Below are 22,606 nucleotides of genomic sequence, written 5' to 3' on the forward strand. Positions count from 1 at the left end.
TATGAGACAAAATGCATGGGGGATTCAAGAAAAAATACTAGGTGGAAAGTGCCCAGAGAAACACAAGAGCAAGAACTGAGTTCTGTGGTATCATGCTCATGTGCTGAGAAGGTTCAGGTCCATCTTGTTTAACAGGTGCTGTGGAGTACAGCCGAGGTCACCAACATAGAAAGAGTGGCCAAGAATACACTAAGGCTGAGAAACTGCCCAGTCTGAGACAGACTAATCTTTGCCTCATCTATGCCACTCCACGTTTTTAAGAGGCCACCTACAGATACTGGCAGGAACGGGGGACCTGTTGTTTGACTGACTTCAGCAAATCAACTACTTATTTTTCCATATACCTATAGTCGTGGATGCTATTGTTAATCGTTCTCATCAAACAACATGGCTCCCCAATACCAACTAATGTATGTATTTCAACCTGTTCCTCTCTGACCAAATGCAGTCATAGTTGGTAACCTCCACAGGAACAATGTTGTGTTGTTGCAATTCAGTTCAGTTCAATCGCTCAGTCGTGTCCGACTCTTTGCGACCCCATGAATCACAGCATGTCAGGCCTCCCTGTCCATCACCAACTCCTGGAGTCTACCCAAACTCATGTCCATCGAGTCAGTGATGCCATCCAGCCATCTCATCCTCTGTCGTCCCCTTCTCCTCCTGCCCCCAATCCCTCCCAGCATCAGGGTCTTTTCCAATGAGTCAAGTCTTCACACCAGGTGGCCAAAGTATTGGAGTTTCAGCTTTAACATCAGTCCTTCCAATGAACACCCAGGACTGATCTCCTTTAGGATAGACTGGTTGGACCTCCTTGCAGTCCAAGGGACTCTCAAGAGTCTTCTCCAATACCACAGTTCAAAAGCATCAATTCTTTGGTGCTCAGCTTTCTTCACAGTCCAACTCTCACATCCATACATGACCACTGGAAAAACCATAGCCTTGACTAGACGAACCTTTGTTGGCAAAGTAATGTTGTTGCAGTTAGGACAGTCCTATTCAGTATTTTATTAGTCTTTCTTTCTCTGCCTCTTTGTCCATATTTGGTGTCCACTTTTTTGAGCTAATTAGGGGGTTCACTCTCTAATGGCACATGGGTTTAAGTTATAGCCTCTCCATTTTCAAGTCATGAGGAACATTCATAAATAGCTTTTACACGTAAAGACTTCTGGAACTGATTCAAATTAATCCAACCTTTTTTTTTTTTTTTTTGAGCTCTCGCTGCATGAAAAGGTCTTGCTATATGAAAAGCTGTGTGTGAGGTACTGAGAGAAAATAGGATAGATGAGATGTTTACTGTCCAGGAGCTCACAGCATCTCACTAGGGAGGCCGGTACAAACGCAGCTGACAAAGGGAGATAAGAAGTGCTGTATCAGAGAAAGAGTTCTCCCTCACGGATTCAAGCCTATCTTTTTATTTTTTCATATTTGTTTTCTGAAAAGCAGGGGATTCTAAGACTTAGAATTGCATTTTTACAATCATAAACTTTGAAGAGGGAAAATTCTTAAACTGACTCTTCTGCATCACCAATATACTGTTCAAATGGAAGACTTGTTTCCTTCATTACTAAAAGGCTACCTTCTTAGAGATGACAATTTTAATAAAGCAGGGTTTTACTAGAGGTTCTTTTGGTAAATGAATGTGACCATTTAATAGACTTCTGGACAGTTGAGGGACTCTAATCTTTATGATTCCTTGGTTTGTATCTGGTTTAAAATTTGGCTTATGGTCACCAAATCATCCCTTTTGCAAGAAAATTTGCTGATATGTAGATCCCCATGCAAATTGCTTTTCATTGGGCTCCCAGTAAAATTCCCTCTATGCTTTTTGACTGTTGTCATGTTACATTCCAGGTTCAAAGAACTATGGCAAGCTGAGACATGTTTATTTAAATGGATTTTGTGGAAATGTAACATTAGCTTTCTAACACCTGTTTGCATTTCCATACAGACTCAATAGAAAGGAAGCTTTATTCTCATGCTGAACATGCAGAATAATATTTCAAATTCTCTGCTTTCTGATTGAGGTAGGAAAGGCAAGTTGTCTGTATCTTTTTATTTATTCATTCAGTTAATTATTCATCCATCCATCCTATACTGGATACTTGCATTGTCCCATGCCCTGTGGGTAGTCACTGGTTACATAATGTAACTAATCATTAAGGGGGCAAAAGCACATGCTAGTTAGTCTTTACTTCTTCCAAAACTGCCAACCATCCTGTTCATGCAGGATTCCAGCTATGTTTTTCCAAATGATTTCTCTTGTATTGATCAATTATAGAGAAGCTGTTGTATTCTCATTATTGAGAGCACTGGAGTAGACTGTTTAAATCAAAGTGGATTAATGTAAATCAATACTTGTGCCACCTTGGTAAAGTGGTTAAGTTTTCTTACCTATAAAATGGGGACAATAATAATGATCTGAAAGGATTTTTAAGAAGAGCATGCCTGGCGGATAGCGAACAAGGAAGAAACATGCGTTGGCTTTTACTTTTTTCTTGCAGAAACGACATACTTTTTGTAAAGTGTATCTGTCTTGTTTCGTGTATTCCTTGGAGATGATCAGAATGAGAAAGTTAATCCACTGTACTTGTCAACCTGCACCTCACTTTGAGTGCCTCTAGTTCTCCTTAGTGGCTCAGATAGTAAAAATCTGCCTGCAGTGCAGGAGACCTGGGTTCGATTCCTGGGTTGGGAAATGGCTATCTACTCTAGTATTCTCATCTGGAGAATTCCAAGGGCAGAGGAGCCTGGCAGGCTAAGGCCCATGGGGTCACAAAGAGGTGGACATGACTGGTGATTAACAACATGCACACAGGCAGATTCTAGGGAGAACCCTGGACTGGAGGTGAAAAGAGGTGACCCAGGGTGGTTGCAAGAAGTCCTAGGAGGGAATTAGCAAGCCAGCTGGAATCATAGGACATAAGGTATGTGAATATGTAAAACTACACTATGAGACCCTCTAGAATAAACCCCTCTTTCTTCAGATGATGAAACATTGCTGGAGAGAATGAGACTTACACATGGTTACCCAGACAATGATGGCAGAGACAGGACTCCTAGTTCATTCCACAAACTGAAGGTTCAGAGTTGCGCAATGATGTGGTAGAGACACAGGAGAGCGAAAAGGATTAGAAGCTGACCTTTTTCCTTTTCTCAGTGCTGGTCTGCTTGTTTTGTTCTTCTCAACTCTCTCCTCTTTCACCTGTAGCTCACGTGAAGACCCCCGTCCGGTGCAGCTGTCTAGTCGAGGTGACCCTCATATACTTTCCTGACTGAGAAATCCTGCTTGGGTCAGTCAAGGCACTTTAGCTAAAATACCAACATTAGATTAAAAAGAGAAAATAGTGCCAGAAACTCAATCTACACAATTTCATTTAACCCTTACAAAACCCAGGGAAGTAGGTGTTAGTGTTACTAATAGGAAGCTGTGAGCACTAGGCATAGAAAAGTCAAGGGACCTGTTCAATGTCCTCAGTAAACTAGTTCTAGAATTTAAAACTAAATCTGTCCCTGAGAAAATGTTCTTGGTAAGTGAAAAAAAAAATCAGATTATCAAACAATAATCTCAACTTTACTTCAAAAACTATCTTATATATAAAAGAATCAGGGGAAAAAAAATCTACCAAGTGTGTATCTGGAGGTAAAAGAAATAGAAGTGATTCTTATCTTCCTCTTTTGTAAAAATGTTTTTATACATTTTCTACAATGAAACACTTGCTTTTATAATGAAATGGCACAGCATTTTTTTTTTATCCAAAAAAAAAACCAGATATTAGATCTGTGAAAGTGACATTGAACTAGGCATTCAATAGCAGGAATATAGATGTTAACTTGTCTTAATTCTTCTTGGGGTCAAGATGCCCTCATGTACAATTAGATAAATTTAATGAAGTCTAAGAGTCCTTTTATCTTTCACTTAGCATCAAAAATAAAATACAAATAAGTTCTCACCTAAATTATAAGTCAATCCATGTGTCCCTAAAATGTTATCTGCTTCACACTTAGACTATATCCAGTCACTAAGCCCCATTCAATCTAAGTGGAAACATTTGATCTTGGTACAAAGGAACTTGCTCTCAGCTTGATTTTCCTACCCTAATTTTTACAAATGACTCTCCTTTGATTATTCAGAAATACAATAATGTAAATGGAAAGGTTATGCTGATCATTCAACAATAATTATAAACTTACTACACTAAAAATAATCACTTATGAGCTCTGTTTTTATCTCTTCCAGATACCAGTCATGTGACCTTCACATAGCAATATAATCTCTTTGAGCTTCATTACCTAACTGGTAAAATCAGAAAGGTAGACTAGACATGCGGAGAAGGCAATGGCACCCCACTCCAGTACTCATGCCTGGAAAATCCATGGACGGAGGAGCCTGGTACGCTGCAGTCCATGGGGTCGCTAAGAGTCGGACACGACTGAGTGACTTTACTTTCACTTTTTATTTTCATGCATTGGAGAAGGAAATGGCAACCCACTCCAGTATTCTTGCCTGGAGAATCCCAGGGACAGAGGAGCCTAATGGGCTGCTGTCTATGAGGTCGCACAGAGTTGGGCACGACTGAAGCGACTTAGCAGCAGTAGCAGCAGCAGACTAGACATGCACTGTTCAAAACAGTTATGGAAACTGAAATTAATTAAAGGTACACACAATTAAAATTCAGTTTCAGCCACACAAGTTGTATTTCAAGAGCCAAATATCCAGATGTGGCTAGTGGTTTGTGGCTGCCATATTGGATAACACAGACATACATTTCCATCATCACAGGATACACTATCAGACGGCATAAGAACGACAGCTTAATTTATGGAGCATTTTATAGGTGCATATGTAAATCTCCTTTGATTCCCTTTTGTATCTGAAAGAAAGCAGAAGCTGATAATCCTATTTTACAGATGGGAACTAAAAGCCCAGAGACACAAAAACAACTTCTCAAGTTCAGTTCCAAATCTTTCCACTCCATCATTATGCCTTCTGAAACTAAATATCCTCAGCTGTTTACAGAGACAATGGATGCTCACTGACACTTATGAATTCTGAGAAACACCAGGAAAGGTTGCCAAATTTGATCAAGTAGCAAACAATAGCTATCTTGTTTGTGCCTGGCATGGTACTATAAACACCATGAAAGAGAAGATCCTTGTACCCCAGGAGCTAGCAGTATGGTTGAAAACACAAGTTTCATGAATTAAAAAATAGTTTTTAACCTAGACTTGAACATGAGATGCTACTAAATATCAAAAGAAACAGGGAAAATAAACAAAAGTGGATTCTTTGCTGATCAGGTATCAAGACACCAGGACATTAAGCAGGGAACTGCTGTTTTATAGCAATTATTATTTGCCTTTTTAGGCTGGGTACAAATATTGCTTTAAGAGAAAACTATATGAAAGAAAAAAATCACCGGCACTTTTATGAATTACATGTTAGTCTTCTCCTACGTAAATCAAATAATTACATTTCTAATACCATTCCTTTTGAATCATTTTCCAATTTTTATTCTTCGACGTGATTGATTCTCCCTTGTAAATTCCCTAAGAAAACCTCAGTCTAAATTACTTCCCACCATGTCTGAAAATATATATATTCTGATATATGTATGTTTTAATTTTTTATCTTTATAACATCTTCTTGGCATGTACCACTAATGTCTAATTTAGATGCATAAAGTCAGGGACTATACATAATACACAATAAGCACTTAAACATTATTTGCTAAAGATATGCAAATATGTACTAACACTAATAATGTACCTAGGCAATGAAGAAATATCTTGAATAATGAAGAAAATGAATGAAACCTAGAAAAAAAGTAAGGAAAAAGATTGATAGAACTAGGTAGCAGAATTTGTGATCTCACTGACAAAATGAGTTTTGTAAATAAAAAATAGAAAGCATACACAAAGATAAACTCAAAATGGATTAAAGACCTAAATGTAAGACCAGAAACTGTAAAACTCTTAGAGGAAAACATAGGCAGAACACTCTATGACATAAATCACAGCAAGATTCTCTATGATCCACCTCCTAGAGTAATGGATATAAAACCAAAAATTAACAAGTGGGACCTAATTAAATGTACAAGCTTTTGCACAGCAAAGGAATCTATAAATAAGGTGAAAATACAACCCTCAAAATGGGAGAAAATAATAACAAATGAAACAACTAACAAAGGATTAATTTCAAAAATACACAAATAGCTCATACAAATCAATACCAGAAAAACAAACAACCCAATCAAAAAGTGGGCAAAAGAGCTAAACAGATATTTCTCCACAGAAGACATACAGATGACTAACAAACACATGAAAAGATACTCAATGTCATTATTAGAGAAATGCAAATCAAAACTACAGTGTGATATCATCTCTTACTGGTCAGAATGGCCATCATCAAAAAACCTACAAACAATAAATGCTGGAGAGGGTGTAGAGAAAAAGGAGCCCTCTTGCACTGCTGGTGGGAAGATAAATTGCTATAGCCACTATGAAGAACAGTACAGAGATTTGTTAAAAAAAAAAAAAAAAAAAAAAACTAGGAATAAAACCACCATAGGAAAGTGAAAGGAAAGTGAAGTCACTCAGTTGTGTCTGACTCTTTGTGACCCCACGGACTGTGTAGCCTACCAGACTCCTCTGTCCATGGGATTTTCCAGGCAATAGTACTAGAGTGGATTGCCATTTCCTTCTCCACAGGATCTTCCTGACCCAGGGATGGAACCCAGGTCTCCCACATTGTAGACAGACACTTTACCGTCTGAGCCACCAGGGAAGTCCAAAACCACCATATGACCCAGCAATCCCACTACTAGGCATATACCCAGAGGAAACCAAAACTGAAAAAGATACATGTACCCCAATGTTCATTGCAGCACTATTTACAATAGCTAGGACATGGAAGCACCTAGATGTCCATCAATAGATGAATGCATAAAGAAGCTGTGGTACATATATATACAATGGAATATTATTCAGCCATAAAAAGCAACACATTTGAGTCAGTCCTGATGAGGAGGATGAACCTAGAGCCTATTATACAAAGTGAAGTAAGTCAGAAAGAGAAAAATAAATATTGTATACTGATGCATATATATGGAATCTAGAAAAATGGTACTGATGAACCTATTTACAGAGAAGCAGTGGAGACAGAAATATAGAGAACAGACTTATGCACATGGCTGGAGGAAGGAAAGGGTGGGATATGGAGAGAGTAGCATGGAAGCATAAATTTCCATATGTAAAACAGATAGCCAATGGGAATTTGCTGTATGACGCAGGAACTCAAATCAGGGCTCAGTAATAACCTAGAGGGGTGGGATGGGGAGGGAGGCAAGAGGGATGTTCAAATGGGAGGGGACATGGGTAAACCTATGGCTGACTCATTTTGATGTTTGATAGAAACTAGTGGACGGAGGTGGAGAAGGCAATGGCAACCCACTCCAGTACTCTTGCCTGGAAAATTCCATGGACAGAGGAGCCTGGTAGGCTGCAGTCCATGGGGTTGCTGAGGGTCGGACACGACTGAGCAACTTCACTTTCACTTTTCACTTTCATGCATTGGAGAAGGAAATGGCAACCCACTCCAGTGTTCTTGCCTGGAGAATCCCAGGGACGGGGGAGCCTGGTGGGCTGCCGTCTATGGGGCCACACAAAGTCGGACACGACTGAAGTGACTTAGCAGCAGCAGCAGTACACTACTGTAAAGAAATTGTCCTTTAATTAAAAATAAATAGATGACCAAAACAATTTTTAATTCAAACTTGAATTTGATACAACAGGAACCTGTGGATTTTTCACTCTATCACATGCTTATTTCTCCCACCTATACTTCTTTAGTCTAATCCTCTGATTTTACAAATGTTGAAGTACTTTGCCTCAGATGCCCTTTCCTTTAAGTCAAAGATTTTCTTCCTTATATCAGGATATTTCACATTAGAATGCAAGATACTATGTTACTTTCATTGGGGGAAACAAAAGCAAGTATCTGGTTCCTGATTTTAAGGGGTTTGCAAACTAATTGTAGCGATAGAACATGAAAACACTAAACAATAGTACTAGACACACCAAATAAACCATGTAGCCGCTGCCTTCTCCCGTCTTACAGTCTGTGTACTTGACCAACAAGATCTAAACACCGTGTCTGTGTGCTTATGAATGTTGTGATTCTCCTGTCACATCACTATCAAGAGGAAGCCTTCCTTTCATTCACTGCATCTTCAAATTTCAATGTTTGCTACATGATCAATCAAAATCTCCTATTTTCTCACTTAAGAGTAAAGAAAGTTGAATTAGGGTCAAGTCGCCTTTTCCCACTAAAACAATAAGCACAAGTGGCCCCAGTCCTTGAATAGACATGATATCATCCAATTCAAAGCTGAATCCAACCTGTCTTTTAACAGATTTGAGATATTCTTTTCTCCAAGAATCTCCATTATAAATTTTCCCCACCCTGTCACAAAGTAGGGTGAAAGGTATAACTATGCTGGTCACAATGTTTATTTCAAATGAAAAAGGAACAGAGCTCAAACTATGGAAGACTAGTACTAGGATAACTGCATTTGTAGAAGTTGCTTTTCCATAACAATCTTAAGAAAAGAATTTTTCTTAATAACTGGCATTCTCAAATGCCTTAGGTTCCAAATTACTGTTCAGCCTCAGAAACTCCATTTGCCTGATGTCAAGCCTCTGTGATTTAAGCCTCTAAACTCCCTGGAATCTACAGCTAAGGCAGTTGCTTTTCAATCCTTCTACCTGCCCATATGTCCTGGCATGTGTGTATTAGTAATGATGAACCAACAGTGTTTCTACACATCTATGTAATCCTTCAGTGTAATGGGAAAACCAGTCTGAGCCCTGTACTCTAAATCACATTCTGAATATTAGCATTTACTTGGTCAATCTTGTTTCTTCCATCTTTTCCTTATGGAGAAAAGTAAGTCACCTAACTCAATAATAAATCACTGTATTGTATAAATACTTCAAAGGTGTTATGAACTAGCTAATACTGCCTGGTTCTACCAGAGGAGCAAGTAAATTTTACAGTAATAGCAAAACAACTGAATCCATCAGAAACCTGTTTAAAAGTACTCTTCAAGACCAAAACTTTATAGGCTTTACCAAGGGTGAAAACTTTCTTAATCTCATACTACTTTGCCCATCAAGAAAAAAAATTTTTTTTTGCCATTTTTAGGGAGGACAGGGTTTTTGCACTGGAGAACTTGATGAGAGCTGATGGATATGACTTTTAGAGAGTGACTATGTAGTCCAATACCTGAAACATAGGCAGCCCCTTAAAAAAAAAAAAAAATCACTCGATCAAGAATGATTTTGTTTTGTTTTACATGATTCTAAACATAGAAGAACAACAAAACCCCAATCTGCAGCTCATGGCATTGATGGAGGTTAAGGTCTAAATTACTCTACTGCCAGGCTAGGTGCTCTGGGACTGGCTATAAAATATAAAACCAAATAACTGGTAGCATTCTAAAATCATAGAAATAATGAAATGTTACAGTTGACAGCACCACTGAGAGATCATCAGGTTAATTCTCTTTTTGGACAAAAAAATGAATCTTTTTAATTTAAGATGACATTGAACTAAAAAACAAACAAACAAGCAAACAAAACACTTGATAAATGTTTGTGATTTAGGCCAGTGAAAGGAATCCTTCAATTCTACAGTAACAAAGCATTCCAGTAATTAGCAGATTTCCAACAAATTCTTATATTCATTCATTCATTCAGAATTTTAAGGCCCTACTATGTGCCCAGCTTTGCTATAGGAACTATTATTTGGCCTTTGTTTTACCCACAGTAGAAAATTTTAAAAAGCTTGTCATTTTCTTTGAATGAGTTTCTCACTTAAAGTCTACTCTATTTACAAATTTACAAACTTTTGCACAGCAAAAGAAGCCATAAAAAAAACAAAAAGACAACCTATGAAATGAAAGAAAAATATTTTAAAATGATGTGACAGAACAAGGGCTTTATCTCTAAAATATACAAACAACTCATACAACTTAACAACAAAAAAACAAACAACCCAATCAAAAAATGGGCAGAAGTTTTTAATAGACATTTCTCCAAAGAAAACATACATATGGCCAGTTAGGTACATGAAAATATGCTCAAAGTCAGTAATTATTAGAGAATTGCAAGTCAAAACTACAATTCACACCAGTCAGAAAAGCCATCATTCAAGTCTACAAGTAACAAATGCTGGTGAGGGTGTAGAGCAAAGGGAACCCTCCTACACTGTTACTGGGAATGTAAGTTGGTATAGCCACTGTGGAAAACAGCATGGAGATTCCTCAGAAAACTAAGACCAGAATTACAATATGATCCAGCAATCCCACTCCTGGGAAAATATCCAGAGAAAACTACAATTCAGAAAGATGCGTGCATCCCTCTGTTCATAGGAGCACTATTCACAGGAGCCAAAACATGGAAACACCCTAAATGACCATCAACAGATGAATGGATAAAAGAAGATGTGGTACACATATACAATGGAACATTACGCAGCCATAAAAAGAATGCAATAATGCCATTTGCAGCAACACAGATGTAACTAGAGATCATCATACTAAATGAAGTCAGAAAAATAAAGACAAATACCATATGATATCGCTTATATGTGGAATCTAAAATATGGCACAAATGAACCTATCTACAAAACAAAAATAGACTCAGAGAGACCAGACTTGGGGTTGCCAAAGGGTAGAGAGAAAGGAGAGGGATGGACTGGGAATTGGGGTTGATAGATGCAAACTATTACATTTAGAATGGATATACAACAAGGTCCTAATGTATAGCAAAGGAACTATTTTCAATATCCAGTGATAAACCATAATGGAAAATATAAAAAAGAATGTATGCAGATAGAAATACCCATGCCATCTCATTGAATAAAAGATGAATTAAACAAAACTTAAACAATATTTTTTAACTGAAAATCAAGATAAATAAGGATATAGATCAGAAATATAAAGCAGGAGGTGAAAGAAAACACCCATAATTTATAAATATGGAGTTAAAAGCTCACATTCCATTGTGAGCATCCTGGAAGCCTAGGTGCAAAGTGAGGCACAGTGAGTTGCATGGTTTATATTAACAGGTGGGGTGGGTGTGGTGGTGGGGGCGGGGGGAATGTATCTACTTTTTAAGAGAGACAAAGATTTTCTCAGCATTTGAAGGCAAAATAACTTATACAGAGGCTTATGTAGTGAATATTTTCCTTAAAACCTGCCTACAGCAATGGAAGTGGTAGGTTTCTCAAGAGTAAGTTATTTCTTACCATGTCTTAATGTCTCATTCAGTCTAGTAGAATGTCTGACATATAGTAGGTGCTGAAAACATGAGTGAACAATAGTAAAGAGAAAACAAATGCTGTTCAGGATAGATAATTCTATACATGATGGGCCATGATAAAGTGATTTAAGAATGAGATTCTTGAAATTATTACAGATGAGTACATGCTTTTACTTCAATTTCTTGAAATGCACCAAAATCATAGTAAAATCACAATAAAAAAAAAATCAAGGAGAATGGGTTAAGAGACATCAGCATAAAACCGACAGATGATAAAACGCAGAGGTTCTGAAGAGCTGAATTAGAAAACCCAAAGAGAGCTGAAAACTACATCTGTAGTAATGAGGACCCAGAAGCCAGCAATTGGACTGAAAAATCTGGAAAGACCTAGAACTGGAATTACTAGGGGACTATGAAATGTTTCCCTGGTGTGGAAATGTGAGTGGGCTAGAAAACAGGAAGACTAATTTAAAAACTACATAAGAATCAGTTCCACCCCAACATCCTCTCTCCAACAATGCTAAGAAATGACCCCTCACAACCCTTGAAGAAGACTCTAGGTTAAGACTCTGAATGGGTTGGAACCCAGGGGGTTCTTAATTTGTCAATGACTGGTATAGCAAAATGTAGAAGTAAGGTAAGAAGTTAAAAAAGAGGAAAAAAAGAAAATTTATTTTATTTTTAAATTGTGGTAGGTACACACAACATAAAATTTACCATATTCTTGCCAACAATTTACCAATTCTTTTCCCATTTAGTTTACAAAATATTGAGCCGAGTTTCCTGTGCCATACAGTCGGTTATCTGTTTTAAATATAGCAGTGTATATCCCCTTCCTCTTGAATCTCCCTCCCACTAGTCATTTGAGGAAAGCATCTGAGATAAAAGAGGGAAAACAAAACAGATAATCAGAAAAAGACAATATGAGAAAAATAAAAGTACAGAAATAGTAATTACTACTTTTTGTTGAAAGAAGACAGAACAAGGAAGGTACAAAAGGAGAAAGCAACACAAAATTAAAAAATATATTTTAGAAGCTGGAATTAAAGTGTGCTAGCAGAAATGGAAAAAAAAAATCCAATATAATGTTTAGAATATAAACCTGAGGAAATCTCTCAGAAATCAGAGGGGAAAAGTCAAAAAGATGGTGAAGGGGAGTGAAAATTTAAGAAAACAAGAGGATTCATATAATATGTGAATGGTAAAATTTCCTGAAAGTGAAAATATAGGAAATGAAAGTAAATTATAGAAACAACAGATTTTTTCTAGATTTGAAGAACATGAGATTGTAGAATCAAAGGGCACACTGAGTAAGCATCACAGCACCAACATACCAATGTAGACAACTAAAATTTCAATAAGGAGCCCAGCATACTGAGAACAAAAGAAAACTCCCTTAAATCTCACTGAAGAAATGAGCAATCAGAATGGCAGTGGACTTCTCAACCACCTCACTAAAGAAAAGAAAAAAAGTAACATTTCCTAAATTGCAGTTTTCAACCAAGATTTTCATAATCAGACGGATGACTGGTCAAGATCAAGTATGAGGATGGACAAAAGATGTTCAGATATGCTAGGTCTCAAAAACATTATGTCTTAGGCACCCCTTTTCAGGAACTACTGGAGAAGGTGTTGGATCAGATAGCACAGTGGCCTAAAAGACGGAAAGCCACAGGATCCAGAAACCAGAGGATCTAACAAAAGACCAAAGTTAAATCCTAAGAATAATGGTAAAAGGGGCATTGACATCTGCGAATGTCAAAGGAATATTTCAAAAACAAGAGTTATATTTGAATATGTCAAAAGAAAATGTATCTGGTTTTTAAGTTGTGGTAGATATACACAACGTAAAATTTACATCCTCTTGCCAAGAATTTACCAATTCTTTTCCCATTTAGGCTGTTAAATAATATTGAGCAGAGTTTCTTGTGCCATACAGTAGATCCTTGTTGGTTATCTGTTTTAAATATAGCAGTATGTACATGTCAATCCCAAACTCCTTTAATTATCCCTTCCCCCCACATTTCCCCATAGTAAATGGCTCATTCTCTGTGAGTCTGTTTCATAATAAGTTCATTTGTATAATTTATTTTTAAAATCGGCAATATCATATGATATTTCTTTTTCTCTGACTTACTCCACTCAGTATGACAATCTCTAGGTCCATCCATGTTGCCACAAATGACATTATTTCGCTCTCTTTAATGGCAGAGTAATATTTTATCACATATATGATATGTAAGCAATATCATACAATATTTCTCTTTCTCTTTGGACTTACTTCACTCACAATGACAAGCTCTAGGTACATCCACATTGCCACAAATGGCATTATTCTTTTTAATGGCCAACTAATATTTCACTGTATATATGTACATCTTCTTTATTCATTCCTATGTCAATAAATATTTAGGTTCCTTCCATGTCTCAGCTATTGTAATTAGTGTTTCAAAGAACAGTGGGGTGCATGTATCCTTTTGGATGCTGTCCTCCAGATATATGCCCAGGGTAGGATTGCAGAATCACATGGCAGCTCTGTTTTTAGTTTTTTAAGTAATAGATTCTGTTTTTCTATTCATTCATCTATTCTAATCCATTCAGCTCATCTGTATCTTTTGAATTAGAGAGTTAAATCTATTTCCATTTAAAGTAAGTACTGATAGGGAAGAACCTAATATTACCATTTTTTGTTGTTTTCAGAATGTTTTAGAGCTTTTTTTGGTATCTCATTTCCTGTCTTCCTGCCTTTTTTTGCATCTAGTTGGTTTTTATAGTGACACCCTTTGATTCTTTTTTCATTTCCTTTTGTGCATCTTCTGTAGATGTTTTCTTTGTGGTTACCATGGGAATCACTGATACATACAACATCTTAAAGTTATAAAAATCTATTTTAAGCTAACAACTTGATTTCAATCACACACAAAAATCTTCTACTCCTTTATTTCTCCACTCTCTTGCCATTTGTTACTGATGTCACAAATTACATCTCTCTATATATCTATATGTAATATGTGTTTGTTAAATAGATATTATCCTTTTTAATGCTTTTGTCTTTTAAATTCTATGAAAGATTAAAACTTAATGTAACATAGGCAGGATATACAGTGATGCTGGAATGGACAGGTTGACCTCCAGTAGACTATTGTTGAACTGAATAAAATTATAAGTAAAATTATCTCTTAGAGTCACTGGAAAATGACCAGTAGCAGGCAGAGACTGGAAGGGAATATACTCTTAATAGATAGCTGGTGCTTTGGATGAGAACTGGGATAATATAGCTTTTTAACCTAACTGCATCCCAAACTCCAACCCCAGGTCTGGTGACAGAAAATCAGAGCCTTGTCAGCTCAAGGTGGCAAACAACAGAGTTCAGATTATCAGAGCAGCAGGGAAATTAAGGGAATGATTTTTGGAAGTGAGAGAGGATCAGAAAGACTTGTATCTAAAATCTGAGCATAAGCTCTGCCCAAACCTCTGGCTATTATACTACACATGCACACACGAGACCCCAGGGAGCTCATCAAAAAGGCAGGCAAAAACTAGAGGACAGTCAACACTTGGAAGACTCCATGGCTCCTGATGAGGTTTGTAAACGTCTTGTGCCTTGGCTGAGTGCACTACCTACCGCATGCACTTCAAGTGGCAAAAAGTGGAAAACTTCCTGACTGCATAAGTCAGAGGGAAGAACTTGGAGCTGAAGGAGTAACTGGAAATTTGGAATCACATAGCAAAGGAATCAGAGAGAGGATGAACCCCAAAATCTTAGTATAAATTTGCTCAAATTCTCAACTGATTAATACACAGGCAAAAGGGAGATACCCAGAGAGCCATATTTATAAAGCAGCAGCTGGAAACTGAACACAGTTAGGTGTTGAACAATCTGAGAAGTCAGATTTTGTGGTTTTAGTCCAGACAAGGTAATTATATGTTACAACAAATAAACAACCCCCCGAAAACTCAAAACCAAACAATAAACAAAAGCACAACGTACAGTTTTCAACCAAAAATTCCTGGAAATGCAAAGAAACAGGAAAGAGTAATACACACAGGGAAAAATGAATAATCAAAATAAATAGAAACCAAGTATACCTGGGCATTGTATTTAGCAGAAAACTCCTTAGAGTAAATATTATAAATATGTCAAATGATGTAAAGAAAATAAGGATTAAAAGAAAATACAGTGTTAATGAATACAAAGAGAGGAAATAGCAAGAGAAAAATGGAAACTACATAAAAAAACTAAGTAGAAATTCTAAAGCCAAAAAATACAACAGAAATTAAAAGTTCACTATGGCAACTTCACTTTCACTTTTCACTTTCATGCACTGGAGAAGGAAATGGCAACCCACTCCAACGTTCTTGCCTGGAGAATCCCAAGGACGGGGGAGCCTGGTGGGCTGCCGTCTACGGGGTTGCACAGAGTTGGACATGACTAAAGCGACTTAGCAGCAGCAGCATGGTGAATGAAACATTATCAGCAGCAGAACTATGATTTTAAAAAGTATCAATGAACTCTGAAGATAAGGCAATAAAATGATTCAATATGAAGAACAGAGAAGATAAAACAATTGAAGAAAAAAACAAGGCCTTAGAGCACCGTGGGGAAGTAAAAAGCCATCTAGCATGCTTGTAATTAGAATTCTAAATTGAGAAGAATGGAATAAAAGGTAGGGAAATATTTTTTAAAATAATGTCAGAAAATACAAAACCTACACATAAATGTTTATAGCAGTTTTATTCATAAGTACCCTAAACTGGAAGGAACCAAGATAACCTTCAGTAGGCAAATGGATAAATTCTAGAATATCTGTACAACAGAATATTATTCAGCAATTTTTAAAATGAGCTATCAATCCAAAAAAGGTATGAAGGAGAGTTAAATGCACATTGCTAAGTAAAAGAACTCAGTCTAGAAAGGCTACATACTGTGTGATTCCAACCACATAACATTATGGAAAAGGTTTAATATTAATACTGTGGAGACAATAAAAAGATCAGTGGTTGCCTGGGTTTTGAGGATAGCTGGAGGGATAAATAGGTGAAGCGCCGAAGATTGTTAGCACAGTGAGACTATTTTGATACTGTAATGATGAATACATGACATTATGCATTTTTCAAACTCATAGATCTAGACAACACACAAAGTGAAATTGTATGTAAATTATGGACTCTAGCTAATAATAGATCAACACTGGTTTGTTAATTGTAGCAAATAAACCACATTAAGACATTAAGACAAGATGTTACTAATATGGGAAATTGTGTAAGGGAGAGAAGCTTATATGGAATTCTCTGTGTGATCTGCTCGATTTTTCTAAATCTAAATAAATTGCCCTAAATCTAATAATTTAGTAAATCTAAAACTGCCTTAAGAAATAAAGTCTACTCATTTAAAAAGCTTCTTACATTTGATAAAGAGGAACATAAATTACTTAATGGTGTGAAATGTTCCTCAGCTGCCAAGTGCAATTGTGAATATTGTGCTAATTTGTGATTACTTATGAAGCTATGCACTGCAAACTAGGAAATGGACATGAGGCATTCTTAGGAAACGACTCTTCTTTATTCAAGAATCTGAGAGGAAGGATTTGACAAGTTAATTAATTCGTCCTCTCTCTTTCCTAAAAGCTTTTGCCACTCAAATCATTGCCATGTTTTGAAGTGATTTCTGTGTAGCCACAGCATCACAACCCACCAAATGTCAGTCTTTTTGATTTTGGGATGCAGGGAAAGAAATGTAGAAAAGCACTTCCCCAGGGACAAAGAAGTATGGGTCACAAGTGCCAACGTTTGGGACAGTAGCGTGTGCTGTGTGAGTCCTGAGCCACAGATCCTGAGTGACAGAGCTGTCTGGGTATTTTATAATAGATGATTTTTGTGTCTCTGTGACATGTGGGGCCTTCGGTGGTGTGAGGCTCCTCCTGTTAGGGTTTAAAGGAAAAAACAAGGAATGGCATAAAAGTTTTACTTAAAAATACCACACTAAATATAAAAAAGAAACAGGTAACATAAGTAGAAGTCAATTCTTTGGAGAGATGTCAAGGCACAAAGGAGAATGGGCAGAGATTGCTATTTATTGGTAATTACTATTTTACATCAAAACTAAGTGCATATAATGTTTTCATTAAAATTTTTTTAAAAGAAGAAAATTGGGGGGACTTTTACAACTTTATGACACTATATTTTGGCTTCGCCTTCTATAGGTTGAACCATCCCAGTTCTAAAACCATTCCTTTTAGATAGGGTCATCGTTCAGTTTTCTTCTTTAATGTACTTCTCTTCCTGTTTATTCCTTCAAGAAAATCTCAGTCCAAACAACATGATTTCTAATGTGACTCTCAAATGTATGTGCATGGTGTGTGTGTGCATATATATATATATATATGTTTTCTTAACTTTTATCTTTAGCCCATCTTTGTTGATATTGTCCAGTTAAGATCCAAGTCAAGGACCACACACAGCACACAACAGATGCTTGAAAAGTGTATGTTAAATGAAGGTGCAATTATGCAATCAAACTGACAGTGCTCCTAAGCAGTGAGGGGGCATTTTGGTAAATAATGAAGAAAATTAATAAAGCCCAGAAAAAAATGGGAGAATAGGATGACAGAGCTAGACAGAACTACATATTCTTATAAAAGATGGGGAACAGGATGTAGACTCACAAGATCTAGAGCCCACTGTTGCTGTGCTCCATCTTCCCCTGTGCAGCCCTGGAGAATACAGATCAAACAGATACAGGGTCAAAGCTACAGGGGTCTCGAGTAGAGGAGTGTTTTGCCACTTGGGCACTACTGGCACTAAATATTTCTGTGTTGGTAGGAAGCTGTCCTGTGCGCTGCAGTATGTTTAGCAGAATCCTTATCCTCTACTCTCTAAATGCCAGGAACATCCTTCCTTTAAAGGTTGCCCTTTGACTGCAACAACCAAAAAGTATTCAGATATTGAGAAAATGTCCTCTGGGGAGCAAAATCTCCCTTGGTTGAAAACCATAGACCTAGAGTTAAATAACTGTGTTATACTCATTCACTGGCTTTATATGTAATAATGTGGAACATACTCATAGCATGGATAGTCAAAATACTGGAGTGGGTGGCCATTTACTTCTCCAGGGTATCTTCCTGACCCAGGGATTGAACCCAGTCTCCTGCATTTCAGGCAGATTCTTTACCATCTGAGCCACCAAGAAAGCCCATGTTATCTATCAGGGTACCTATTACAGGTATCATAGTAATTAGTAGATTACTTATATTTATTTTAAAATTGCTCAACATGATGAAAAATTATCTTGTATGTAAACATTTTTTTTTAATCTTCCTGTTAGCTTCTCTCCCCTCCATTTCATTGAGGTAGGGGTAGAAGGCCACAGTAGCTTAGCAGCTAGAAGGGTGTCTGTGCTGCTGCTAAGTCGCTTCAGTCGTGTCCGACTCTGTGCGACCCCATAGACGGCAGCCCAGCAGGCTCCCCCGTCCCTGGGATTCTCCAGGCAAGAACACTGGAGTGGGTTGCCATTTCCCTCTCCAATGCATGAAAGTGAAAAGTGAAAGTGAAGTCGCTCAGTCGTGTCCGACCCTTAGCGACCTCATGGACTGTAGCCCACCAGGCTCCTCCATCCATGGGATTTTCCAGGCAAGAGTACTGGAGTGGGGTGCCATTGCCTTCTCCAGAAGGGTGTCTGTGATGGTCCATTAATCACCATGTAAATATGCATTCCCCCCCTCACTCTCTGCTGCTTAGGTGATCACCGTGCATTGGAAGTAGTCTAAGTAGTCTTGTCAGAGTGAAGTCCAGTGTCTCTACCCACAGACTTTACATTGTAGTTATTAGCATAACAGTGGAACAGTTTGTACCCCTGTGCGTGCGCGCATGCTCAGTCACATTCCACTCTTTGCAACCCCACGGATGGAGCCCTCAAGGCTCCTCTGTCCGTGGAATTTTCCAAGCAATAATACTGCAGTGGGTTGCCATTTCCTTTTCCGGGCCATCTTTCCCATCCAGGGATCAAACTTGTGTCTCTTGCGAGTCTCCTACATTGGCAGGCAGATTCTTCACCACTGCACCACCTGGGAAGCCCCTAGCATGTGTCATATACCTGTGAAAACTCAGGGCATTCAAAGCTAGTAAAGCCACATATGTTGTTCCTATGTGGTCACTGTACACATACTTGCTTCTTGACCTCCACCCTTCTGGTTGTAGGTTTCCTGTATATACAAATCAGGCAACATTAATATGTTGATACTAAGAAGATGTAGAATCTTTCTGTGGGCAAAGATAGGTCTTAGAATATGGTGCTATGGTCAGAATCTGGGTTTGAGTCATCATTAATCAAAACAAACATTCCACATAAAGAAATGGAATAAACTGTCAAGGATTTTTAATCCTCTGAACTCTTAATTCCTTTACTTTTGGAGTGTTAGGGCAAAGTCATGAAAGACAAGTTGATAACTTAAAACTTTTAAAATTTATTGTGATCTGTGTGCTGCTGAGAAATGCATAATTTGGGGATTTAACACCTGATTAGCTATTAAATGGCTGTCAGGAGAAAATTCTGCAGTAATCGGTTTAGCTTTTAGCCCCTAATTATCACTTCATAGTGGATTTGGGGTGAGATAATTGAGAACTGCAACATTTAAAGGACTCCAATTGGGCATTTTTAATACAATGAAGTGAGTTATTTCTCTATGAGGATTGCGTTTAACAGGTATTGGTAACAAGGAAGGAAATGTGATAGTGTATGGGATTTTGTAAAGTGATTTAAAGTAGTTGATTCATTCATTATGCAATTAAGTGGTGCTCAGCTGTGTATAACGTATCTGGTGTCTAGGTCACACAATGTCTTTCAAAACTCCCTAAAATTCAATGGAACGATTTCATTTTAATGTAGAGTAGAGCATTAGTGTTGCTACCTGGACTACTTAGTAGATTCTATCTTAGATACTGTGACCTTGGGCTGGTTTCTTTCTTATATCTTTTATTTTCTGCCAAGTGAAATATCTATCATTCGATACCCATTTATATAAAAACTTTCAAATGCTCAGCCCTGGCAGGTAGCTCTTCATTTATTGCTAACATGGACTTGCCATCATAGTGAGACTGTTGCATACTGTCCAGCCCTTACACACCCTACACTCACGACTGTTCACCCTGGTGGCTCAGACAGTAAAGAATCTGCCTGCAATCCAGGAGACCCAGGTTCAACCCCTGGGCTGGGAAGATCCCCTGGAGAAGGTAAGGGCAACCCACTCCAGTATTCTTGCCTGGAGAATTCCATGGACAGAGGAGCCTGGCAGGCTACAGTCCATGGCATAGCAAAAAGTCAGACATGACTGAGCAACTCACTTTCAACACACACACACTCCTCACCATGATATCAGCAGTTACACTCTTCTCTAAAACTGTCCAAATCCTCTTCAATCTTTCAAAGTTCTCTTCCAATTAACAAATGGCAGCTGAATGCATTCTGTATAACAACATATTAACTACAAAGATGGTAGGACACAGTCTCTACCCTTATAGAGCAGAGCACACAGGTAGACATGTTGCTCAGGAAGGGAAACGGAAGGACCGATTTCATAAACTTACCTTTTACTTTCCACCCAACCAATCCAAAGTGACTATTTTGTCATTAATTTATTACTTATTCATTCAAGAATCAGGGCATTGACTACCTACTATATTCTTTTTTCTGTATTCCCCTCTGTTTGTATCACATTGAAACAGGATATGATTTTTCATCTAAAGGCCATTTCACATCCTGATAATAGAACACTGATTTGGAAGGGGGTGGCAAACTACCCAATTCCAGAAAATAAACCCTAATGAGCATAAACCAATAGCAGGAATTTCACTTCCTTTTGCAAGATACTTTTCTAGACTTCCTCATAACCAGAAGTAACCTGAAAGGTCAACAGAAGTATAAATCTAAACCAGGCCTGCATCATAGAAAGAAATAAAGAGAAATACCATAAAAGCAGTCAGGAAACAAGATACACTAACTTCAATAAAGCAATGATAAATATTAGGTCTCAATTGAAACAATGAAAGCCAGGAAACAAGGCAGTGACATTTCTAAAATGCTGAAAGACAAAGACTGAAAATCTAGAATTCTACCTTCAAAACTGAAAGTGAAATAAATACAGTTTAAGACAAACATAAACTAAAATAATACACCACCAGCAAACCTGCTCTAGAAATAGTAAAAGTAAAAGAAACAGTAAAATGAGTTTTGTAGAGAGAAGAAAAAATGATCCAGGAAAATGATCCTAGAAGGGAATTGTAGGAAGGAATGAAGAACAACAGAAAAGGTGCAATGTGGTAAATATAAATAAGTACTGATTGTATGTAACAATGAGAGTAATCTCTCAAAGGATTTGAAATATATGTAGAATTAAAATATATGACAATAATAACACAAAAGCAGAAGGGGCAAATCCTAAATCTTAAAGACCAAAAGGCAGAAATGGTAACCACTAGTCTTCAATTATGATTAATTGATGATAAATCTCTAGTGTCACCACTAAAAAAAGTTATAAAGGAATGTATAACCAACCAGCTAGAAGTAGGGAATTTGAATACTAAAATATTTGATTACTATAAAAGAACCAAGGAAAGAGAGGAACAGAAACATAAAACAGATGGATCAAAAGGAGAAAATAATAGTAAGACAGAGATAAATTTTAAATATATCAGTAAATATATTACATTTAAATTAATTAAATACTCCACGGAAAAGATTAATACACCAGCCAGATAAAATATCAAAACTCAGTTACGTGCTGCAAAACACAGATGTATATGCCTGAAATACAAATACCCAAAAAGATTTAAAGTTTAAAAAAATACTATACAAACTAGCAAAAGAAAAAAATCCACTGTAACTACTATCAGAGCAATTATTCTCTAAGGCAAGAAGAGATACAGAACTAGATACACATATAAGGCAGAAACATGACAGGATTCCATAATAATACAGGAGTCAATCCACTAGGTAGATACCACCCCAAACATAGCTTCAAACATGAATAAAGTGCTTTGAATCATAATGATAAAGTTGATTCAAAAAACACACCTTACCTTCCCAAACCACCTCGCGCCATGTTTCATCATAGCTCAGTTTCAAGGCTTAAACCACTGTTAGTTTGATTTCCATCACCTGCAATTGAAAATTTTATACCATTCACCTGGTCACCAGGCTAGAGTGCAAAGATCATCATCGTTGAGACAAATGTTTGCAGGTGGATAGACGATAGCTACAAAATGACGGCAACCATAATATGCTATGACG

General features: G+C 37.3%; 1 long non-coding RNA gene across 11 annotated transcripts in view; it reads right to left on the reverse strand.

Annotated features, from left to right (window-relative positions):
- Nucleotides 1–22,606, reverse strand: part of LOC123332829 — a 144,314-nt gene that overhangs the window by 119,887 nt on the left and 1,821 nt on the right. For 7 of the 11 annotated variants that reach the window (XR_006640864.1, XR_006549908.2, XR_006549906.2 and 4 more), the window contains one exon: nt 22,396–22,474. The exons of 2 other annotated variants lie outside the window; for them this stretch is intronic. This is a non-coding gene — a long non-coding RNA (uncharacterized LOC123332829). Of the gene's footprint in view, nt 1–3,140; nt 3,310–22,395; nt 22,475–22,606 lie in introns of all 11 variants that reach the window. 2 more of the 11 variants (XR_006640865.1, XR_006640863.1) reach the window with 1 other exon arrangement.

The sequence above is a fragment of the Bubalus bubalis genome, chromosome 3 (genome assembly GCF_019923935.1).
Source record: "Bubalus bubalis isolate 160015118507 breed Murrah chromosome 3, NDDB_SH_1, whole genome shotgun sequence".
In the NCBI taxonomy this organism is placed as follows: Eukaryota; Metazoa; Chordata; class Mammalia; order Artiodactyla; family Bovidae; genus Bubalus; species Bubalus bubalis.